Genomic DNA, 23,386 nt, shown 5'->3' with positions numbered 1-23,386 from the left:
ATAAATAATATTTTATATATACAAATAAATTTCATTATAATTTTGTTCTTTAAACTAATTTAGACACATGAAAATTTATGATATTAGGATTAAAATTATTATTATAATTATTATTATTATTATTATTGTTACAAATAAAATAAAATTAGAAAAATAAATAAAATTTGATTAAGCATGCATATTGAAATGATATGTCTATCTTAGCCTAAATAAAAATATATCTATTTATAAGTCTCCAAAATTAATATATTTCTGAATATGCTTTGGCTAAGCTTTCTTAATTAAATTATTTTGAGTTTTCTTTACATTTAAAGGCTGGCTAGTGATAGGATTAAAACGTTTAAATTTATAACATTTAAATTTTAATTGAAATTATATTTTTAAAAAAATGCTAAGAAAAAAAGATCTAATTTTTATTTTGATTGAGTTACTTATAAGTATGAATAGAACTAGTGGTCACAACTCACAGATTGTTTGGTATGATTATATTTCCAGCACATTTCTTGTTTTTTTCTCTCAAAGAATAAAAAAGAGCTTAGCTTTTAGGGTTCAGCCCAAGGTGTACCTTGGAACAAAGATAAGAGGTGTGACAGGTGGGGGCAAAAGGAATCCTAAGGAAACGAAAGCTCTATTCAATTTACATAGATAAAAATGTGTTTAAATATATTTGATTTTTTAAAAATCGAGAGAAAAATTTTTTATTAATTAAAACAAAAAATATATGAAACACACACATATATATATATATATATATATATATATATATATATATGAAAGCACCTAACTTAAAATAGAGAACCACTTATTGTAACGTGTGGTAGCTTGATAGTTAATTTGGTGAGACAGTTTTATCCTACTCCAGTTTTACTCTCTGTATCAACATGATAACTAAATATTATTTCTATTTAAGAGTGTAATGGGAGGCAACGACAAATTATCCAATAGTTCATCTAAAGGGGTGTCATCTCGAATTCAGCGATAAATTTATTCTTATGAGATTGGATTAAATCGAGGAGTCAATGAGTGACCATAGACTTCAAGCCTAAGGGGTTATGGCTATCATTCTTTTTTACAATTAAAAAAAAATGTGAAATTGACATGTGCATATCTCTTTTTTTATTTATTATTATATTTTTTATATAAAGATTAGTCAATTATATTAAATATTAACTTTTATTTAAATATTTCTAAATTTTAACTATTAAAATTTTATTTCATATAAAAAATAATAATTATTTTATTTAATAATTTTTAATTAATTTTTCAATTAGATTAAAAAAATAATATATTATTCAATAAAAATTATATTAATATATATTATTTAAATAATTATTTAATAAAAAATTATTTATAAAATTTAAAAATTTATATTTAAAAACATTTATGTATAAAAATTTTAATAATGATATTTTAAAAATCGTTATATATACAACTTTGTTTATTATCTTATTATTATATGTCAGTTAATTTAAAAAATAATATATTAATCAACTTATTTAATTATTATCATAAAAAAATAAAATTATAATTAACGAAAACTTTATCATATATATATATATATATATATATATATATGAGAAAGTTAAAAATTCAAAAATAACAAAAAATTGGCGCTAGAACATTGTATGGAAGGTAGTCATTGTTTATTCAAAAATAAACAAAACTTTATTCATTGTTTTTTCTATGAATAAATTAATAACACAAATATCCTAAAACATTGTATGACGCTAGAAATTACATCATAAGCTAACCAAAAATACCCTTGGCCTTTTCAGTGAAGAACTTCAGCCATTAACGAATATCAAATATCTTTTTCAATTTTATTTCGTTAGTAAGCTTAAATGTCCATGACCACGGGTACATATGAATCTTATTAGAAGGAAAATGAGAAGATCATTCAGAGCAGGGAAAATAAATAAAGTGGTATAACACGGAAGGAATATAAATCGATAACTTTTACAATTTGTGTGAGTTATAAAGAACTAAACTATTTTTCTTCATTCCCCTTTTTTGATTAAAATTTATTTGATTGTGTTATAGTAGACATGCAAATTTAAAGCACAAATATATTTGCACAATCACACAATATAGAAAAAAAAAAGAAGAATAACATAAAATTTACATGGTTCGATTGTAAGGTCTACGTCCACGGACAAGATGAGAGAAAAAGATCCATTATGATGAAAAGGAGCAAGATACAATCACTTAGAACTCTTAAATCTTAACCCCAGTGTGTTTTCCTAATATCTCACAAATCTACCATAAAGGAGAAAAAATATAATATTTATACTAGTCCACACTACTCCCACAGACCTCACTTTTTTATTCCGATTGGGTTGTGCGTGAAACTTTTGGGTCAGGTCATAATTCAGGTCCATGAAAAAATATTCAAAATTCAAGCCACATAAAAATAACAATTCTTCCCTTTGGCTTGAATTCCCTTCATCATTAACAAAAATTTACCTCAAACACTTTGTCTTGCCATATGCCCTCACAAAGGCACTACTGAGCACTACAAACACTAATCAAGTCTAGGCAATGCCTAAACTTGCTGACTGGGACTCACTTGGTCATTATATCTGTTGGATTATCATGTGTAAAGATTTTTTACAAACTATAATCCCTGAGTTATAATGTCCAAAATGAAGTGATAAATGACATCAATGTGTATAGTTTGCTCATGGTACATTTGATTCTTTATGAGATATATTACATTGGCTTTCACAAAGCACTATTGGTTTGTTTTGTATCAACCTAAGACCACTCACTAAACCTGTAATCATAAAGTTTTTTTTATTGCCTCTGCTAAAGCCATATATTCAGTCTCTGAGGTAGACAAAACAACTGTAGCTTGCAATTTTGCCTTCTAATTGATAGCACTTCCAAAGAGAGTAAATAAATAACCTGTCAAAGATTTTCTCTTGTTCAAATCCCTTGCAAAATCTAAATCCACATAGCCATGTTTGCTAGTTTACAACCCTGCAAGTGTATGGATCGCAAACAAGTAATAAAATAGTGAGTAGAGTATCGTTTCTACGAGGAATTTATAGGCATAAGTACCAAGCAGACAACAATTTTAACTGTTTTAAACTATCGAATGTTTTGAGAGATTAATTCTAGATTACTACAGATGTTAAGAATTAGAAGAAAAAAAGTTATAAACTTAAATTTAGATATCAATTAACTACGACAACTCCATAATTAAGATTTCACACATCAACCTTATTATGGACTTAACTTCACCTGTTTAATATACTGAGAATTATTATTTTGATGAAAATTAATCCTAAGATATCTTAAGTCCTCTCTCAAGGTAGCTAAGGTATATTTTAATTAACCTGAACCCTACTTTTATGGCAATCAATCTTAACTAAAATCCTTTAAGCTCTTTAATTAATTATGGATTCTACTAGGTCAGATTTTCTAGGTTAAAAATTTTGATTTCCAATATGAATCTTCACCTTTCAGTTCTTCAATTAGTATTTTATATCATCACTAAGTGTGTACCAACACATAGCATGCATTAAAAACATAGATTATCGAATCAAAGAATAAAATTTAATAATAATAAATAACCTCAATATATATCCATAACAAAAATTAAAAGTGCTACTCTCCTAATCTTAAAATTAAATAAACTACTCACTCATGGTGAGTTTGACAAATATACTAAAATTAAAGTAAAACAACATAAGACAATTTGAAGAAATATAACAAAAGAACCCAGAACAAAGATCTGCAGCCTTGAACTTTTGGAACTTCAGCTGAGAGTCCTTCTCCTTGATGCTGATGCAGATTCTCTCAAAGTTGCTTTGAAAACTAGGGTTTGAAGTAAACTAAAACTGACTCTAACTTGAACTAAAAGCTCTCTTACAGGTTTTGGTCTTCTAGTATATATATCATGTGCCTTAGAGTCATGTTTCACAGTTCCAAGAGCCTAAGAAGTCTTTTCAAAACAAGTGGAAGGATTGGAATTGAAATAGAAGTCTATCTACTGCAAAGTACACAGACTAGGACCGTGTAAGTCTCTGGACTAATTCGGGCTTCGTTCATGAGGGAGACAGGAAGTTACACGAGGGTAGGAAGTTTGCATGGGGCTATTAACATGGCCCGTGTACTATCATCTCTCCACAGTTCTTCAACTCTTGACTTCCAAAAGGTTACACGAGGCCTGGTGATTTACATGGGGTCTATTACACGATCTATGCACTATAGCTTCTCCATGCATTCTTTAATTTCTCTTGATTAGTTAGTTACATGGGTCGAGCTCCATGCTTACATGACTCGTGTAATATTATTGTAACACTCCTCACCCGTCTACAATGTAGCCGAGCAAGGCATGTCACACTCGGTGCCGGAGCACCCTATCTTATCTTACTTTATTCCTTTAATAATTTATTCTCATTATATTTTAATATCAATTATTTTTCGATGGAGAAACCAACGAATTTTCTCTTATTTTATTATCGTTTGACGTGTTTCACTATTCACCTGTTTGAAATGTTCAATAATATTTTAAAATAAAAATCTCATAATTTCATGCATCATCTATATATTTCAATATCGTATTCAGTCCATACAATTTCATTTATATCCATTTCCATACATTCCCATTCATGCTCAACTCATGTATGAAAAATTTTTAATCTTCATTAATTTACATGATATACAATTTAATCACATATGAACTAACTGATTTATTAATTTACATCGCATACCTATTAATTACATTTTCATAATTTACATTACAATACTATAACTAAGCATTTTATACAACATACAGCTTATGACCTATATGGGCCCTATCTACATGCATGGCTGAGGAGGTGACAACCTTGAATACTTCAGACACTTCTGCAGATCATAACTCCAAAATCTTTGTTTAATATTCGTTGGGCTTTACGTTCAGTACCTGTGTGAGAAAAAAATCCATCGCCCTAAGCATTTCTACTTAGTGGTGTAATAATATAACATGAAAATAATATATACAAAATACAGATGGAAATAAAACCTAATTTGCATAATCAAGAATTATTTTCATTTCATATGGAATTCCTAATATTAATTATCTTTTGTCATATTATATTGTTCTTTGGAATTGCTTGTTTCCTAAATTTACTGTAGTCATATACAAAATACGAAATATATTAGTATATTACATTTCTATTCATGTTATTTCAGAAGATGCAGTTATAATTATTTATTTAAACGATATCTATTTTGCTAATCTTTTTATCCTTTCACTCAACATTTCCTAGGTGTTTGGATCATTTCATAGTAAATAAAATTTTAAAACTAATTCTAGTTTCTTTTTTATTCATTCATTTAATTTACATTATTCTTAACAAATTTCATTGTCCAAGTAACCTATGACAGGCTGACTAAACTTTAACGGGTCATTGGTACTGGACACCGTAGTGCCTCGGGTCGTCATACCATGAGACGCGGAACATCAACCACGTATGCAATCAAAATGGCTAAAAAGCCATGATAACACATAATTAGGCATAAAAGCCATGAGTGCAGGCATAAAGCCATGAATACAGGCATAAAGCTATGAATATAGGCATAAAGCCATGAATACAGGCATAAAGCCTTTTGCAGTACTGCTAAAATAATACCCTATTGGCATGCCAATCTATCTAATCTGACATGCGTGTCTAGGTAATACATGGGCACATAGTACCAATAAATGTTAACATATTGTGTTTTATGACTTCATTATTTCATGACAAATTCCAATTATAATTTATACATTCATTTGATCATTCATATGATCGCAATTCACATGAATTATCTTTCTTTACCATTGTACTTAAAGTACTTTTCCTTTATACAATAATGAGAACTAATGTCTCATTCATACATTAACATGATCCATTTATTCATTACACTATTTATATAACTTATCATTTGCAATTTAAGTTTTGGTCCCTTGCATTAATATTATTGAGGTTACTATTCACTTGACCATTTCTCTTCAAAGGTTGACTTTTTAATTCATAATAGATTTGTTAAGTCTAAGTTCACCAAGATACCACATTTTGCATTTTATTTTTGTTGGCATTGATTTCCAATACCATTTCAAAGCTTAGTGTTGATTATTTACAATTTTCAGATTTCAAGCACTAAGGTTACTGCTCCATTGGTCATTTGTACAGTAGGAATTTGACAAAATTCTCTTCATGAAAGTTGTTACTTTATGTGTCATATTTAATTCCCTTTTTGAATCACTCCTTTTGGAGTTTTGTAGCTCAAATTATGGCCTAAATACCATAATTAGCTGGATAGGGTAGTACCCAGAATTTCTGGGCAGAATCTATTCTGACAATTTTGGTGTCCTGAGTTTGGTGGGCAATTTCATTAAGTTTTGGTTAAAATTTGAAGTTATGTCCCTCATAAAAGTTGTCCTAAATTGTCTAATCTTTCTATTGATATAAATTTTAGGTTAATTGGACATTTCTACAGTGAGTTATGGCCAAATAAATGAACACTGTTTATTTGGTCATTTTGCACAGGCAGATTGGTGCTACCCGGATTTGGTCAATTTTTAGGGCATCCTAAGTTTGTTTTCTAGACTGGTTTCTTTCATCAAAGTTGTGCCATTATGTGTCTAATTTCTTGTTCAATTGGCCTTGCACCAATTGAACCTACACAACTCAAGTTAAAGCTGTCCAACCTTAGTGGACTCACACCCAGCCCTGTAGGTCACTCATGGCAGCACACTCAACCTCAAATCCCAAGCTACAATTCACTTCAATTCCTCATTATTCTCAGCCAAATGGTCACTAATTGACCATTAAAACTCCACTTAACATTAAAATACCATAACCCTCAATTCATCACAAACCCTAATTAATCAAAGTCTCAATTTATGCACACCACATGTAAATCAACATGTTAATCACATTTACTTATTAATCAACACTTATAACCACAAGTATAACCTTCATGTCATCAAAATCCTATCAATTCTCATAGCTACTGAAAATTTAATTCTACACAAATTTATCATTGTCTTTTTATTTCAAGTAATTTCAACTCTTCTTAAGTCTAAATCAAACTTTAAACAAAAGAGATAATGATATTAGGCACTAACTTCTTGTAATTCAATTCTTGACTTATGTAAACCTTGGAATTTCTTCACTTTGTAACAATCAAAAGCTTCCTCTTAGTATAGGGACTAACTTTAGTGAAGGCAAACTACGGTTTTGAGGTGATTTGGTGGGTTAACCAAAGCTTGAAAGGGTGCTTTAATGGTGGTTTCTCTTCTCTCTCTCTGTCTAAATTCGGCTGCCCAAGGTTGAAGGTGGCTGTTTTTTTTTTTTTTCAATTTTTATCTTCTTTTATTCATGTTTAAGTAGTATATAATGATGTGTCAAAATTTGGTTGGGTGAAAATACTTTAATTGCATCATGCTTATGTCATAAATATGACTTTTATTTCATTTTCTTTTCTTTTCTTTTCTACTCATTTTTAATCAAATTTTTAGCAATATTTATTCACATTTTATGTCATAATAATTATTTACTTAACTGGAAAAGTCAGTCAAAAATTATCTCTGAAGAAGAAATGATCAAAATGCCCTCCGTTTGGCTTATCGAGCCAAAATCATCTGTACCGATCTAAAAATTTTTCTAAGCATTTTCTTGGCATTATAATACCATCGAAACCTCAATGACTCTTCTCTGGAGTCTCAAAAATTATTTCATAAATTTTTCCCCGGGTTTAGGGCTTCTAGCTGTGAAGACCGCAACTTCCCACTGGGTTACCCATCACTAGGGCATCGACTCATTTAACTTGGTTGTATTTTATTTCTAAAATTTTTCCTAAAATTTTCTTATTATTATTTGAGTTATTTATGATTCCTCACTCTCGTCTAAATATTTTTTCAGACGTTCTTGCTATTCAGACCAACACTGTTCATCGGAACAGTAGAATGTACGGAATTGCTACAGTGAGGGTGTTACAGTTATGCAGCAACCCTTCTTGCTTTTTTTGTTTCCCAAACTTGTCCAATTGACTTTTATGTCATAGATCTCCTTTAAAACACTTAAAAAGATGTAGAAAATATGAAATTAAGCAGAGATTAACAAAATTAACTAAAACTAATGAAACTAAGTAATATGCATGCAATTGACTACCTAAATGAGATGAAATGCAATACAATAGTGCCTTGAAATACCTATATGATACAAGTGTATCAAATACCCTCAAACTAGAACTTTTGCTTGTCCTCAAGCTAAAAAAAATCTTTGAAAACTTATTAGGGTACTTGATTTTTTCTTAGAAACACAACAAAAAACTTAACTTGCATATAATTAAACTCTTTATAGCTTTCGTACCAATTTTCCCTACCTCTCAAGGCATAGAGACATCAACATTTGCCTGTTAGAATCTCATCCCCCTCACGGAGTTTCAACCAATCATTCCACTTGTAAGGCATTAATAAGTCACAAATAACCTATTTTACTAGGATATATTTAAGAAATATTTACTTTCCTAAGATTGCCTCTAATATGGATGATTGTGATGAAGTGAGGTGATATATTTCCAACTTAATAAGCATACCTTAATTTTCTATCTCCATTAATATGGCATGCACTTTTCAAAAGATCAAAAGGTCTTTAAAAAGGTTGTAATGGGGCTAAAGGGTAGTGGTTTGGCTGCCAATGAAAGGTTTTAGGGAATATAAATATGAGAATTGCTATTGTGCAAAGGTTTTAAATAGACTACGTTTATTTTTCTTTGTTTTTGCATGGAAAGGAGGAGCATTTGGTTTTTAGTGCCAAGTATGCTTGCTTGATGCTCACTTTAGTTCTTTTTTTGTTTTTCTTAATTTGATATTTGTATCCCTTTTTTTTCTTACCCCCAAACTCCTTGTTTTTGATAGGTTGGAAGGGTAGTTCTTAAATGCTTTTTATTACACACTTGCACTTCTTTTTTGAATTTTGCACCCTCTTACCATATTTTTGTTAGTAGTATGCCCTAGAGCATATTATTTAGTATGTATCTTATATATATTTTATTAATAAAAGGCATTTTCACTTTTCCGTTTACATAATATATTTATGTGTAATAGAAAAGGTCCATTGATATTTTGTTAGAAATATTATTCTTAAGTTGTTAAGAATATGAGTGACAATATTTCTAGCACAAAGTATCATAAATAGGTTCACAATCGAGGATACTTCATAATAAGGACATGACTTATCCAGAAAGATTGTATTCATGTTTGTTCCCAAGTTATTTATATGAGATATAAATAAGATGGAATGGTGAGTCTCATGCCATATAACAAACATGATAGGCACTTATAAATGATAAGTAGTGACACTTATGACAAGCACATGGAGTTTACTCTTGTCAATGTTTTGTCATAAATCATATTAGTGCATATAATCTTTAGACCTGAGATAACATAGTTATCTTGTATATAGGTAGTTTGAGTTTGATACTGCTTTCATACTTATACTATGTATGGGTATATGGGCATGTGTTGGCTCCTACTAGTTATATATGGAGGTAGGTGTTGATCAAGATGGAATCTGTTCCTCTAAGTAAATAGAGATAAAATCCTATGTTCATTTAATTGTTCTTGATGTTTCAAGTTCCTGGCCAGGACAGATAGATTTATTCAGAAAAGAGTTTCTGATGAGAAAATCTTTTTAATCAAGAACTAGAATTAAAAGAGAACATAATATTCATAGCAAATGGAGTTTGACATAAACCATGACTCCAGCTTGAGTTGGGATTTTATAATAGAGAGATTCTAGTACATGGTAACATATGATTATAGGTTCATTTAAGGTAAACCTTATTACTAATTGGGTGGCCATGGCATGCTATGCTAGGTGTTAACCATAGTCTATGAGGTTCATAAAATGATTTAGAGAAATCATTTATGGTAAGAAAGAGTTCTGATGATATTAAGAGTTGATATCATGTCTCATTGCCAATTAGTAATGAGCCTAGTAAGTTACACATATACACAAGTTATCACCTATTTAAATATGATTTAATTAATTAATTAAAGAGTTTAATTGATTAATTAAATAGGTTTGATTTACAATTAAATTGCAAAGTCCCTAGCATGACTTGAAACCAAATCTAGATTATTGGATGTGTAGTATAAATTAAATTTATATTTAAAGTGTTTAAATATGAATTTAATTAATGAGAAATTAATTAATAGAGATTAATTAATTAATTTATATTTGATATAAATTAATTAGAAGAAGAAAAATAATTATTTTGGGTTAAGAACTCAAAATTAAGACACAGGGGCATTTTGGTCATTTCACAGTGTGACACGTGGCACCATGAGATGGTGACACATGGGATTACACATAAGCTTGCCAAATGTTTTTTTTTTAATCATGTAGGATGATTAAAGTCAAGATTAAATATAGGTTTGACACTTGGCACAATTTGATTGGGTCACTTAAACCTAGAGCTAATCAAAGGGTGACAAGTGGCAAGGGTTTAATGTGTTAAGCTAGCTATTTAAGTGTGGTTATGAAAAGAAAAAATAACCAGCAACAACTCCTCTCCTTTGTCATGCCACTTTGAGGTTTTTCATCTATTCTTCTTCATCTCTCATCAATTCAAAGAGATTAGCCATCAATATCTTGAATTAAGAACACTAGAAATTGTTTCTAGTGTCCTGTTTACATCTCTAATATTTTAAAAGGCAGAACTTGAATTTCTAATTAATAGAAAAGGCTTTAGAAGCTGTTCAAGGGCTGCCATAGGTGTTCTTGGTGTGGACAAGCTAGAGGGACAACATCTGGTGTCCTGAAGACGAATCTCAAAGGCATCAAGAGGTTAGTGTAATCGTTCTTGATTTAATCTAGGGTTCTAAAATTAATCTGATTAATTTTAAAATCTTAAATGGAAAATACAGATCCAAAAACATATTAAAAGAGTTTTAATATGTTGTTTATCATTGAAATCAAATAAATAAAAATAAATCTTGCATAATGCATGTGACCCTAGGTGAAAATTTTTGAATTCAATGGTATAAACTTGTGTTTTTCACGCTTCCGTTCCTTCAATTTTCTCTCTTTGTATACACCTAGCATACCTTTCACTTATGCACTTTAGCTTTCTCATAGGGTAGAATAAGTGTTTAGGCTAAGGGCTAAGGTAATGTTGTGGGTTATCAAAAATCATTCAAGGGAATAGATATAGGCTCAAATTGACTATAAGGGGTGAAAACTTATTGTTGGCTGATTAAGGCTATAATAAGTTTATAAACAAAGAATGCCTTAATCATCTCTCTATCAGGCATATGCTAGAATTTCACCTTAATAGGTCCAAGAGACATGATCTAGGGTTGGTGAGGCATATTTAGGTTTGTTCATATTTTAGAAAATTTCTCCCAATTTTATAAGTCCAATGTGACAGACTAATAACTATGAAGGGGTTTAATTAGTTTGACTTCACTTAGGCAATTAAATTTTTTTTCAAATAATATATTGAAGTCTTTTTGCCTATCAAGTTACATTCTTTCCTCTTTCTAAGAGAGATCAATTATTAGCTTATTAAGGTTTTTAGTTATAGTTCTAAGATAAAAATTCTTAAAAAAGTTTAAAAATTTTCAAATTTTTTTAAAAATTTTTCTGGATATTGATACACAAGTATGATAGAGGTATAATAAAGTAATGCAAAATGATAAAGATGAAATGTAATGCATGAATGCACCCCCAAACTCAAATTTGGAATTTTCCTCAATGGCAACATATTATGCAAGTTAAATAAAGATAAAACAATGAACACAAGATAGTAGCAAAGCATATATATATATATATATATATATATATATATATATTAAGAAAGGCATATGAGCATTAAGGGCTGTTTGCTGGTTTTTTAATCCCGCAAGTGCACAGATCGCTAACAAGTAATAAAATAGTGAGTGAAGTATCATCCCACGAGGAATTTAGTTAGCAAGTACCAAGCTACACAGTAATTCTGACTGTTTAGGCTACCGGATATGTATGAAGAGTGAATTAAATCTATTTTGGATAATGAAAATAACTTTAAATAAAACTATCTATTGAAGCAATTCCATAATTAAGATTTTACACTGTAATCTTATTATGTGTTTTAATCTTGTCTATTCATTGGATTAAGAATTGTTACTTTGATGGAAATTAATCCTAAGATATCCTAGGTCCTCTCTCAAGGCACCTAAAGTGTGTTTTGATTAGAGCTAAATCCTACTTTCGTTGGTGATTAGTCCTAAAAAAAATCCCTTAAGATCTTTGATTAATTATGGAACTCCACAAAGGTCATCTGCCCATCTCTAGATTAGATTTCCTAGGTTTAAAATCTTGATATTTTAATATTAATCTTCACCTTTCAGTCATTCAATTAATATCTGTAATCAATACTAGGTAGATACTAACACAAAGCATGCATTAAGATCACAAGAAATTGAATCAAAGAACAAAACTCAAATCTAATAAATAAAACTCAGTATTCATCCATAATAATAATTACGAGTGTTACTCTCCCAATTCCAGAATAAAGAAATTACTCACTCATGGTGAGTTTAACAAACATAATAGAAATAAAATAAAAGAACATAAAATGTTCGCTTAAAGAAATAGAACAAAAGAACTGAAGAGAATCTGCAGCTTTGATCTTATGGAACTTTAGTTGAGGGATCCTCCTTGATGCTGATGCACTATTCTTCTAGATGGCTGTGTGAAAATAGTGAAGGTGATATTGTCCGACTTTTTCCTCTTTTTTTTTTTTTTTTTTTTTTTTTTTTTTTTTTCTGCTTTCTGCTGCTCCTATTTATATACAATGTCTAGGGTTAGGTTTTTAGAGTCCTAACAGCATTAGAAGTCTCTTCTCTTTGTCAAAAATTGGAGCTGGAGCCAAATCAGGAAACTAGCTGTCGGGTGATACATGGCTCGTGTGTCACTACACGGCCCAGGGCCGTGTAACTTGATGGAGCTTAAATTATTGTATCTTGTATCGGGACAGGACTTTACGTGGACCTTAGGTAGTTACACGGGCCTAATTACATGGCCCGTGTACTTTTGTACTTTGGGGAATTCTTTGAGACTGGCTCGGCAGAGACTTACACGAGTCTCCATATTTTACATGGGTCATGGTACATGGCCTGTGTACTTTGTTTATTCCTTGGTTCTTTGGCTTTCTCTTGGCAGTAGGTTACACGGTTTTGTGGCTTTGCTTACATGACCCGTGTAAGGTGTATCAACAACACTTCTCAATCTTTTGGCCTTTCTAAGCTCTCTACTTTGCTCCTATGCCATGGAACTTCTTCAAAACACCTGGAAACATACAGAAAACTTAAAATTCGGAGCTTGACCATGGAATTTACAAAAGTTGGTGAAATTGATGATTATGTATGAGATTATTTTTCTAAATGCTATGAAATATTATACAAATGTATTTAAAAATATCTATATAATACAAGTGTATCAAATACCCCAAAACTCAAACTTTTGCTTATCCTCAAGTAATTTGAAATTCCATTTTAAAATGCATGTTAGGGGAAAAACTCAGAAGCATAACCATAAATTCGATATGCATATAATTGGACTCCTTCAACTTTCATACCAATCCCCATCCTTTAAGGCATAACTGTTTCAATAGCTACTTGCTTAAAACCTCACCCCCTTTTGTGATGTTTCAACTAATTGCTCCTTTATGCAAGGCTATCAATAAGTCACAAATAACCTGTTTTATTAGGATAGAATTAAGAAATACTTACTCTTTCAAATTTTGTCTCTATTATAAAAATTGCTGAGAATGATTTACTTCCAACTCCATAGGCACATCCCAATTTCCTATCTCCACTAATGTAGCACAAATTTTCAAAAGATCAAAAGGTCTTCAGAAGGGTTGTAATGGGGTTAAAAGGGATAATGATTTGGTTGCCAATAAAAGGTTTTTAGGGAATGCAAATATGAGGATAGCATTCATGTACAAGGTCTTAAGTATACCAAGTTTATTTTGTTGATTTTTGCATGGGGAAGAAGGGTTTATAGTGCCAAGCATGCTGTCATGATGTTTATTTTTGGGACTCTCTTCTCTCTCTCTTTTTCTCTCTTCTTTTTTTTTTCTTTTTTTTTATGTCCCTTTTGTCCTCTCCCCCAAAATCATTGCTTTTATTGGGTTGGAAAGACAAGTTTTTCCTTGATTTTAATTGCACACTTGCACTCTTCTTGGTATTATCATCTTCCACTCATGTTTTCTTTTACATTTGGTATACTTATCCTTTATACACTAGACTTCCTCAAAAGGTGGAGGTGAGTGTTTAGGCTAGGGGATAGGTAAACATGTGTGGGTAGGCAAGAAAAATTATACCAGTGAAAATATAAGTTCAAGTTGGCTGCAAGGGGTATATAGTGACTAAGGGTGGCTCAAGGCTTAATGGGGCTAAATGAAAGAATGCCTTAATCATCTCTTCATCAAGCATTTGCTAGGATTTCGCCTTGATAGGTCTAAGAGACATGTTCTAGAGCTGGTGAGGCATTTTTAGGTTTGCTTGTATTTTAAAGGTTTTCTCTTGATTTTGCAAGTTTAATGTGACAGATTAATAGTTATGAAGGGGTTTAACTAGTCTAGCTTCACTAAAGTGGTTAAGTTTTTCACAGACAACAAATTAAAGCCTTTTTGCCTATCCAGATACATTCATTCCTCAATCCCATGAAGTCCAATTATAAGCTTATTAATATTTGTGATTATAATTCTAAGTAAAAAAGAAATTCAAAAGTTCAAAATTTACAAAATTTCATGGATTTTTGATACACAAGTATGATATAGATATAATTAAGCAATGTAATGAAATGTGATGATATGCAATGCATGAAATGCATCTGTACCCCTAAACTCAAATCTGACATTGTCCTCAATGGCAATACAATATGCGAAATTAAGGTATAGTACACAAAATTATCAAAAAGCATATTATGTATTAAAAACTTGAAAGTTCAGACAAAAAGCTATGAGCATTGAGTAGGACTATGGCATATAAGTAAAAATTTACATGAGGAAACTATCCTATAGTCTTAACTCTAAAAAGCCTCTAATGGGGATGATGGTCCTCTTCATCAAGTCTTTCTATAATCATGTCAAGCTTGTTGTGAGCCTCCTAAAGACTGTCTTCAAGTGCTTGCATTCTATTATTGAGTGTAGTCTCCATTCGCTGAAGGTAGGCAAGAATGGGGTCCGACGCTGGTGGTGTGTAAGGAGGCACTCAGGCAGGAGACTTATGATGGAGTGGCTCTTGGGCTTCCTCTTGTGGTTGTGAAGGTTCATTAGGCTCTGCTTTTGCTTTGTCTCTCCTTAGGATGACATTCCCTTCAGTGTCAATCAGGTAACAGGTGTTGCTGACCTTCTTACATATCCCTATGGATATGCAGATGGTCTGGTCAATCTTGGCAGTGCTCAGAATGGAGCGCAGCCTATAATGACTTAGAATGAATCTGAAGAGGAGCACGATGGCTGTGATAAGGCCTCCAAGCACTATATGCCCTATCAGCTGGTGAGACAGGCGGCGAAGGTGGTTGCATAGAAAGAATCCCATGTTACAACGCTGCCTGGTGACCATACACCAAAGGAAGAAGAGCTCATTGGCATTCACCATGCCTAAGCTATCACCGCGGCCAATGATGGTGTGCGCGGCTAACTTGTGCATGTACCACAAAGCAGGGCTGGTGATACTCATAGATTTTGACTTGCTGGAGTTGTAGACTTCCATGGTCGGGGCTATGGAATGCCAGAAGTCAACACTTTTGTAGATCATCTGATTTTGCAGGATCTCCTGGTGCCCGGTGTTGTCAAATCCAAAGATGGCATTGAACTCATCCATGCTTATTTCTCAATCGATACCAAGGAGCTGAAACTCAATCCTGCCCCTGTCCTCCCTGTCAGTGGGCCATAAGGTGGCCTTGAAACTCCCAAGGAACTCCAGTGTGGTGTCCCAGTAGGCAGGGAATTGGAGTTGGGCAAATCTGGTCCACCCAATGCTGTCAAGGAGCCCATTGATTTCTTCTTGTAGCCCTATTTGCTCCAGTAGCCCGAAGTACATATACTTTGTGGAGATTATTCTTCGATTGTTAAGCTGGGCACATAGATCTCTATGGGTGTTATCACGAAATCCTCGAGTAATAGAGAATTCCGATTGTGCCGGCTGTTGGGGTTGTGGTGGTTAATGTTGTGGGGCGGCTTGTGGTGGGGCTACTACTGTTCATGGGCGTTGAGGTGATGGCTGAGGAGGTGAGGGTGAGGAGTTAGCTCCTTGCCATGAGGAGGAGCCCGTTCTTCTCACTGGTCTCTTGGCAGGTGCCATTGGTGATTTGGGAGAGGAAAAGGCTAGGGTTTTGTGAGGGAAAAGTAGATTTGAGGGGTTTTTAAAGGGAAGGAAGCTTAGAGAGGAAGAGTTTTTTAGTGGGAGGGAGTTTAATGGGAGTTATGTGAATTTAAAGCGTCGTTATGACCCTTCGTTTTGCGTTTTTAGCACCCCAGTTATCGCGTCTGCAACATGATACACAGGGTGTGTATCACTACACGGGTCCCGACCGTCTGGCCCGTGTAACTTCCTGCTGTAGATTTCCCCTTTCTGTAAAATTACACGGTCCATGTAAATTCATTTGGGGACCTGTGTAACTTCTTACCGCTAAGTTACTTTGCTAGCCACGTTACACGATCCGTGTAATCTAGTTTTGGGACCCGAGTAACTTCCTGTCTGAAAGCGTCATTGCTAGCTAAGTTACACGGCCCGTGTAAATTGGATTTTGGATCCGTGTAACTCTCTGTCTCCCTCAAACTTGAAATTTCCCTCTTCATTGCTAAAGCATGCTCCATGTAATATTACACGGGGTCAAGCCGTGTACTTTTCTAGAGCTTATGCGAGTGTAGTTCAGTGGTTCCAGAAGGTTACACGGGGCGTGTAAAGCTTATACATGACCCGTGTAATTTTCTTGATTTCCAATTTTCTATGTATTAAAATTTCATGCTACTACCATGAATGAAATGAATGTAAAAATTAGCACAGAGCTCCTATTGTTTTCAGTTCCTTGTTTTCCCAGAATTGAGATTTGGGGTACTTATGAAATAAAACATGAACAAACATAAAACAAAAATAAGAGCTAAAATATAAAGAAAATTTAGAAATTTTTGGGTTGCCTCCCAAAGAGCGCTTGTTTATAGTCTTTACCTGGACTGTTCCCTCATTATTCACGGTCTGTCTGGAGGGTTGTCGAAGGTGCAGTTGGTTCCCTTCGCTATGGGTTCTCCCTGAAAGTATGGTTTCAGCCTTTACTCATTTACTTTGAATACTCCTAAGGTTTCACTCCAAATCTCTACAACTCCATGCGAGAAGACTTGCATAACCTTAAAGGGTCCCGACCATCATGACCTCAGCTTCCCTGGAAAAAGTTTTAACTTAGAGTTGAAGAGTAGGACAAGGTCTCCTTCTTTTATTTCTTTTCTTTTATGCGTTTATCGTGCCATCTTTTGGTTTTGTCCTTGAAGGTTTTGGCATTCTCATACACATCCTGCCTGATTTTGTCCAACTCATTGAGCTGTAGGAGTCTCTTTTAACCAACAGCTTTAAGGTCAAAATTTAGGATTTGAATTGCCCAGTAAGATCTATGTTCAAGCTCGACAAGGAGGTGTCATGATTTCCTATAAACCAACCAAAAGGGTATTGTGCCAATTGGAGTTTTATATGCAGTGCAGTATGCCCACAGTGCATCATCTAACTTCAGAGACCAGTCCTTCCTTGAGTGGTTTACTGTTTTCTATAGGATCTGTTTCAGCTCCCTGTTTGAAGTTCTACTTGACCACTAGTTTGAGGATGATAAGGTGTGGCCACTTTATGAGTCACTCCATACTTCTTCAATAGAGTTTCAAATTGTTGGTTGTAAAAGTGACTTTCGCCATCATTGATTATTGCTCATGGCGTGCTAAATCTTGTGAAGATATTCTTCTTAAGGAACTTTGTGAACACTTTGGCATTGTTAGTTGGCGTGGCTATTGCTTCTACCCATTTTGACACATAATCTATACTAACTAAAATATACTTATTTCCAAAGGAGAAGGGGAATGGGCCCATGAAGTCTATCCCCCACACATCAAATAGCTCCACCTCAAGTATACCGTGCAGTGGCATTTCATTCCATCTGAAAATATTACTTGTTCATTGGCATAGATCACAAGCTAGCAAGAAGGATCTCACATCCTTAAACAGATTAGGCCAGTAAAACCCTGCTTGCAAAATCTTTGCTGCTGTTTTTATGGTGCCAAAGTGTCCTCCATATGACGATGAGTGGTAAGGCTGAAGAATGCTCTCTATATCCTCCTCTAGTATGCATTGTCTTATCAGCTCGTTATTACATCTCTTGTACAGCAGAGGTTCCTCCCATGTGCAGTATCACACATCATGCAGTAATTTCTTCCTTTGCTGGTAAGACATGTTGGGAGGCAATACCCTGCATACAAGCAAATTAACAAAGTTAGCATACCATGGAGCTTGGGAGAATGCTAGTAATTGTTCATCAGGAAATGAATCATTAATTGGCAAATCTTCAATATCCCTTATGTCTTCTAATTTCAGTTTGGAGAGGTGGTCAGCTACTACTTTTTCAGATCCCTTTTTGTTTTTGATTTCAAGGTCAAATTCTTACAGGAGTAAAATCCATCGAATTAACCTTGGTTTTGCTTCCTTCTTGTTCAAAAGGTACCGGATGGCAGCATGGTCTGTGAATACAATGACCTTCAATTCAATTAGTTAGGATTCTAATTTCTCAATTGCAAACACTACCGCTAGGAATTCCTTTTTTGTGGTAGCATAGTTGATTTATGTGTCGTCAAGTGTCTTGCTGGCGTAATAAATGGCATGGAGCTTTTTATCCTTTCTTTGCCCAAGTACTGCTCCAACTGCATAGTCACTTGCATCACACATCACCTCAAATGGTAGCTCCCAATCTGGCAGTTGCATTATTGGTGCTGAGATCAAGGCTTCTTTGATCCTGCTAAAGGAGATAAGGCAATTTTCATCAAAATTGAAGGGAACATCTTGACTTAACAAGTTGGTAAGTGGCTTAGATATTTTAGAGAAGTCCTTAATGAATCTTCTGTAGAAGCCTGCATGTCCCAAAAAGCTTTGCACTCCTTTGACTGATGTTGGTGGTGGCATCTTTTCAATGATTTCAATTTTTTCCTTGTCAACTTCAATTCCTCTTTCTAATATCAAATGTCCAAGAACTATACCTTCCTTAATCATAAAATGGCATTTTTACCAATTTAGGACTAGGTTTGATTCTTCACATCTTTGTAACACTTTGGATAAGTTAGCTAGGCAATCATCAAAAGTAGTTCCATAAATAGAAAAATAATCCATAAAAACTTCTATGATATTTTCAATATAACCAGAAAAAATAGCCATCATGTATTTTTGAAAAGTGGTAGGGGCATTACAGAGACCAAAAGGCATTCTTCTATATGTAAAGGTTCCATAGGAGCATGTGAATGTGGCATTTTCTTGGTCTTCTGGGTGAATAGGAATTTAAAAAATCCTGAATACCCATCTAGATAACAAAAGTAAGAATATTTCACTAGCCTTTCTAGCATTTGGTTTATAAAAGGGAGAGGAAAATGGTCTTTTCTGGTGGCACTATTCAATTTCCTATAATCTATGCACATTTGCCAACCAGTGACTACCCTAGTAGGGATCTGTTCATTGTTTGCATTCTGGACGACAGTTGCCCCAGCCTTCTTAGGCACTACATGTACTGGACTAACCCATTTACTATCAGAAATTGGGTATATAATACAAGCATCTAATAGTTTTAGAATATATTTCTTAACTACTTCTTTCATGTTTAGGTTAAGCCTTCTTTGATGTTTAATAGTAGGTTTACTATTTTCTTCCATAGGTATCCTATTCATGCAAATGGAAGGATTAATCCCCTTTAAGTCTTCTATTTTATACCCTATAGCTTTGCTATGGGTCCTAAGTACCCTTAATAATTTTTCCTCTTCTATTTCGGATAAGCTAGCATTGTTAATAATTGGATATTCAGAATTTGAGTCTAAAAATGTGTACCTTAGCATGGAGGGAAGAGGTTTCAGTTCTACCTATTTAATGTTTTCTTGCGGCTTTCCTCTGGGTTATTCTTCCTTTAACCCTTTTACCTTGAAAACTTGAGCCAATGGTAGGGGTGGATTTGCTATCGAGGATTGTGCACCAGCTGCAATTTTTGTGTTCTCATTCTCTGCTATGTGGTTGAGCACAATGCATGCTTTAAGAGGATCTTTAGGATATTCTTTATGAAATTCCTCCTCAACTTGCTTGTCAATTATATCAACCTTAAAGCATTCGTCAAGTTCAAGTTTGTGCTTCATTACACTAAATAGGTTGAATTCCACCTTTTCATCTCCTACTTTGAGAGTTAACCGCCCATTTTGACATCTATGATAGCTCCGGCAGTTACCAAGAAAGGTCTTCCTAAGATGATAGGGATTTGGACATCCTCTTCCATTTCTAAGACAACAAAGTCAACGGGGATGAAGAATTTGCCCACCTTGATAGGGATGTTCTTTAGGATGCCCATAGGATATTTAAAAGAGCGATAAGCCAATTGCAATGAAATTGTTTTAGGCTTCAATTCGCTGACTTCCAGTTTTTGATATATTGATGGAGGCATTAGACTTGCACTTGCCCCAAGATCGCAGAGGGCCTTATTTATTTTTATATTGCCAATGAGATAAGGTATAGAGAAGCTTCTTGGATCCTTCAGCTTTGGAGGCAATTTATTTGTAGTATGGCACTGCATTCCTTTGTGAGAGCAACAGTCTCATAGTCTTCCATCTTTTTTTTCTTTGACAAAATTTCCTTAAGAAATTTGGTATAGGATGGCACATGAAAAAGTGCTTCAGTGAAGGGAATGTTGATGTAGAGTTTCTGTAAAACTTCTAAAAACTTCCCAAACTACTTGTTTAATTTGGCTTTCTGGAATCTCTGAGGAAAAGGTAGAGGAGGGTGATATGGTTTCGGTTGTTTCTTTTTCTTTCTTGCTTCCTCTTCCTGGTTCTTTTTGGCTTCTTCCTTTTTCTCCTTTGCTTGGTTTTTAGATTTATCAAAGGTTTTTTCTGGTGGTTCTTCTTCTGACTGTTCAAGCACTCTTCCACTCCTCAATGTAACTGCCTTACAATGCTCCTTTGGGTTCATCTCTAGTTGGCTAGGCAATTTACCAGCAGCCTTGCTTGAAGAACTTGCCTGCTGAGCAATTTGATTTTCAAGCATATTGTTGTGGGTAGCAAGTTGGTCCATCCTAGAAGCTAGCTGTTTGATCATTTCATTCTGTTGTTGCTAGGCTACTAGGAAGCCTTCCATCATGGATTCCATAGTTGACTTTGGTTCAGGCTATTGGTTCTGAGGAGGTAGCGGTGGCTGTGTAGGATTTGGTCCCCTATTTTGAAATCCTAGGGGTGTTGGTGGTCTGTATCCTTGCTGTTTGTTCATTGGCTGATTCTGTGAATTGGACCATGAGAAATTAGGGTGGTTCCTCCATCCAGGGTTGTACGTATTTGAATATGGATTGTTGAGCTGCCTCTAGTTGAAGTTCCCTCCGTTATTCACATAGTTCATCTGTTCTGTGGAGAGTTCATTGAAGTTGTTACATTCTGAATTCAAATATCCTTCTCTACTGCTGTCATAGTGTTGGTTGTTCATCCCTATAGCATTGGCTTGCATTCTATCAAGCCTTCTTGTGAGTTGGTCGAATTGAGCATTTATCATGCTTAGGACATCCACTTCCAGCATCCCTGCTGTTCTCCTTCTATTCCCCCTTTCATTTGACCACTCGTAGTCGTGATACTCGACTCTCTCCAGAAGTTCAAGTGCTTGGTCATTATTTTCTCCATCAGGTCACCTTCTGCAGCTGAATCTAGTGTGCTCCTTGTAGAGGGGGGCAGCCCATTATAAAAGTTCTGAACCAGGAGCCAATCCTCTATGCCATAGTGTGGACATTCTCTCTGTAGGTCTTTATATCTCTCCCATGCATCATAGAGTGATTCACCTTCCTTTTGCCTAAAGGTATTGAGTTCAACCCTCAATTTTGTAGTCTTTGTGGGTGGGAAATACCTTGCTAGAAAAGCTTGTGAGAGGTCTTCCTAACTGATGAATGTTCCAGCTGGTTGAGAAAGTAACCAATTCCTTGCTCTATCTTGAAGGGAGAATGGAAATGCTCTGAGTCTTATGGCTTGATTAGAGACTCCAAGAAAGCATTAGAGGTGATAATGTGGATATTCTATTGGTGAACCCCCAAATTGGGTCTGTTGAATCATCTAGAGTCATGCTGGTTTTAATTCAAAATTATTGACATCCACTGTGGATCTTGTAACACTAGTTGGAATCCTTGTATAGATGGAGCTCCATAGTCCTTCAAGAGTCTTGGCCTGTTGTTGTTGTTGTCAGCCATGATTGAAGTTTCTGGATTTTTTTGATCTTGTTCTTGGTATCTCCTTTCTCTCCTGATTGCTTTCAGAGTTTTAGCTATCTTGGGATCCAAGTTCAAATTTTCTTTTTCTGGCTTTGTTCTAGTCATGCACTAGACCAAATGCCTGAGAGAAAATAAAAGAAATTAAATAAATTAAATAAAACTAAATAATAAATACTAATGCCTAAATCAGCTAAATTGCCTATAGCTTAATATTACTAAAACTAAAATCCCCGGCAATGGCTCTAAAAACTTGTTTGCTGGTTTTTAAACCCTGCAAGTGCACGGATCGTTGAAAAGTAATAAAGTAATGAGTGAAGTATCCTCCCACGAGGAATTTAGTTAGCAAGTATCAAGCTACACAATAATTCTGACTGTTTAGGCTACCGGATATGTAAGAAGAGTGAATTAAATCTATTTTGGATGCTGAAAATAACTTTAAATAAAACTATCTATTGAAGCAATTCTAGAATTAAGATTTCACACTGTAATCTTATTATGGGTTTTAATCTTATCTATTCATTAGATTGAGAATCGTCACTTTGATGGAAATTAATCCTAAGATATCCTAGGTCCTCTCTCAAGGCACCTAAGGTGTGTTTTAATTAGAGCTAAACCATACTTTCGTTAGTGATTAGTCCTAAAAAAATCCCTTAAGATCTTTGATTAATTATGGAACTCCACAAAGGTCATCAGCCTATCTCTAGATCAGATTTCCTAGGTTCAAAATCTCGATTTTCTAATATTAATCTTTACCTTTTAGTCCTTCAATTAATATCTGTAATCAATACTAGGCGGGTACCAACACAAAGCATGCATTAAGATCACAAGAAATTGAATCAAAGAACAAAACTCAGATCCGATAAATAAAACTCAATATTCATCCATAATAATAA

General features: G+C 33.9%; 1 non-coding gene across 1 annotated transcript; it reads left to right on the top strand.

Moving 5' to 3' along the window:
* The first annotated feature begins 22,003 nt into the window (after positions 1 to 22,003).
* On the top strand, positions 22,004 to 22,110 carry LOC131174307 (small nucleolar RNA R71). The gene has a single exon (XR_009144555.1). It is a non-coding gene; the product is annotated as a small nucleolar RNA R71 (small nucleolar RNA).
* Positions 22,111 to 23,386: the final 1,276 nt, after the last annotated feature.

Source organism: Hevea brasiliensis, chromosome 15, assembly GCF_030052815.1.
Source record: "Hevea brasiliensis isolate MT/VB/25A 57/8 chromosome 15, ASM3005281v1, whole genome shotgun sequence".
NCBI classification, from domain to species: Eukaryota; Viridiplantae; Streptophyta; class Magnoliopsida; order Malpighiales; family Euphorbiaceae; genus Hevea; species Hevea brasiliensis.
Note: the sequence above shows the minus strand (reverse complement) of the source record. Positions and strands in the feature narration are given on the sequence as shown.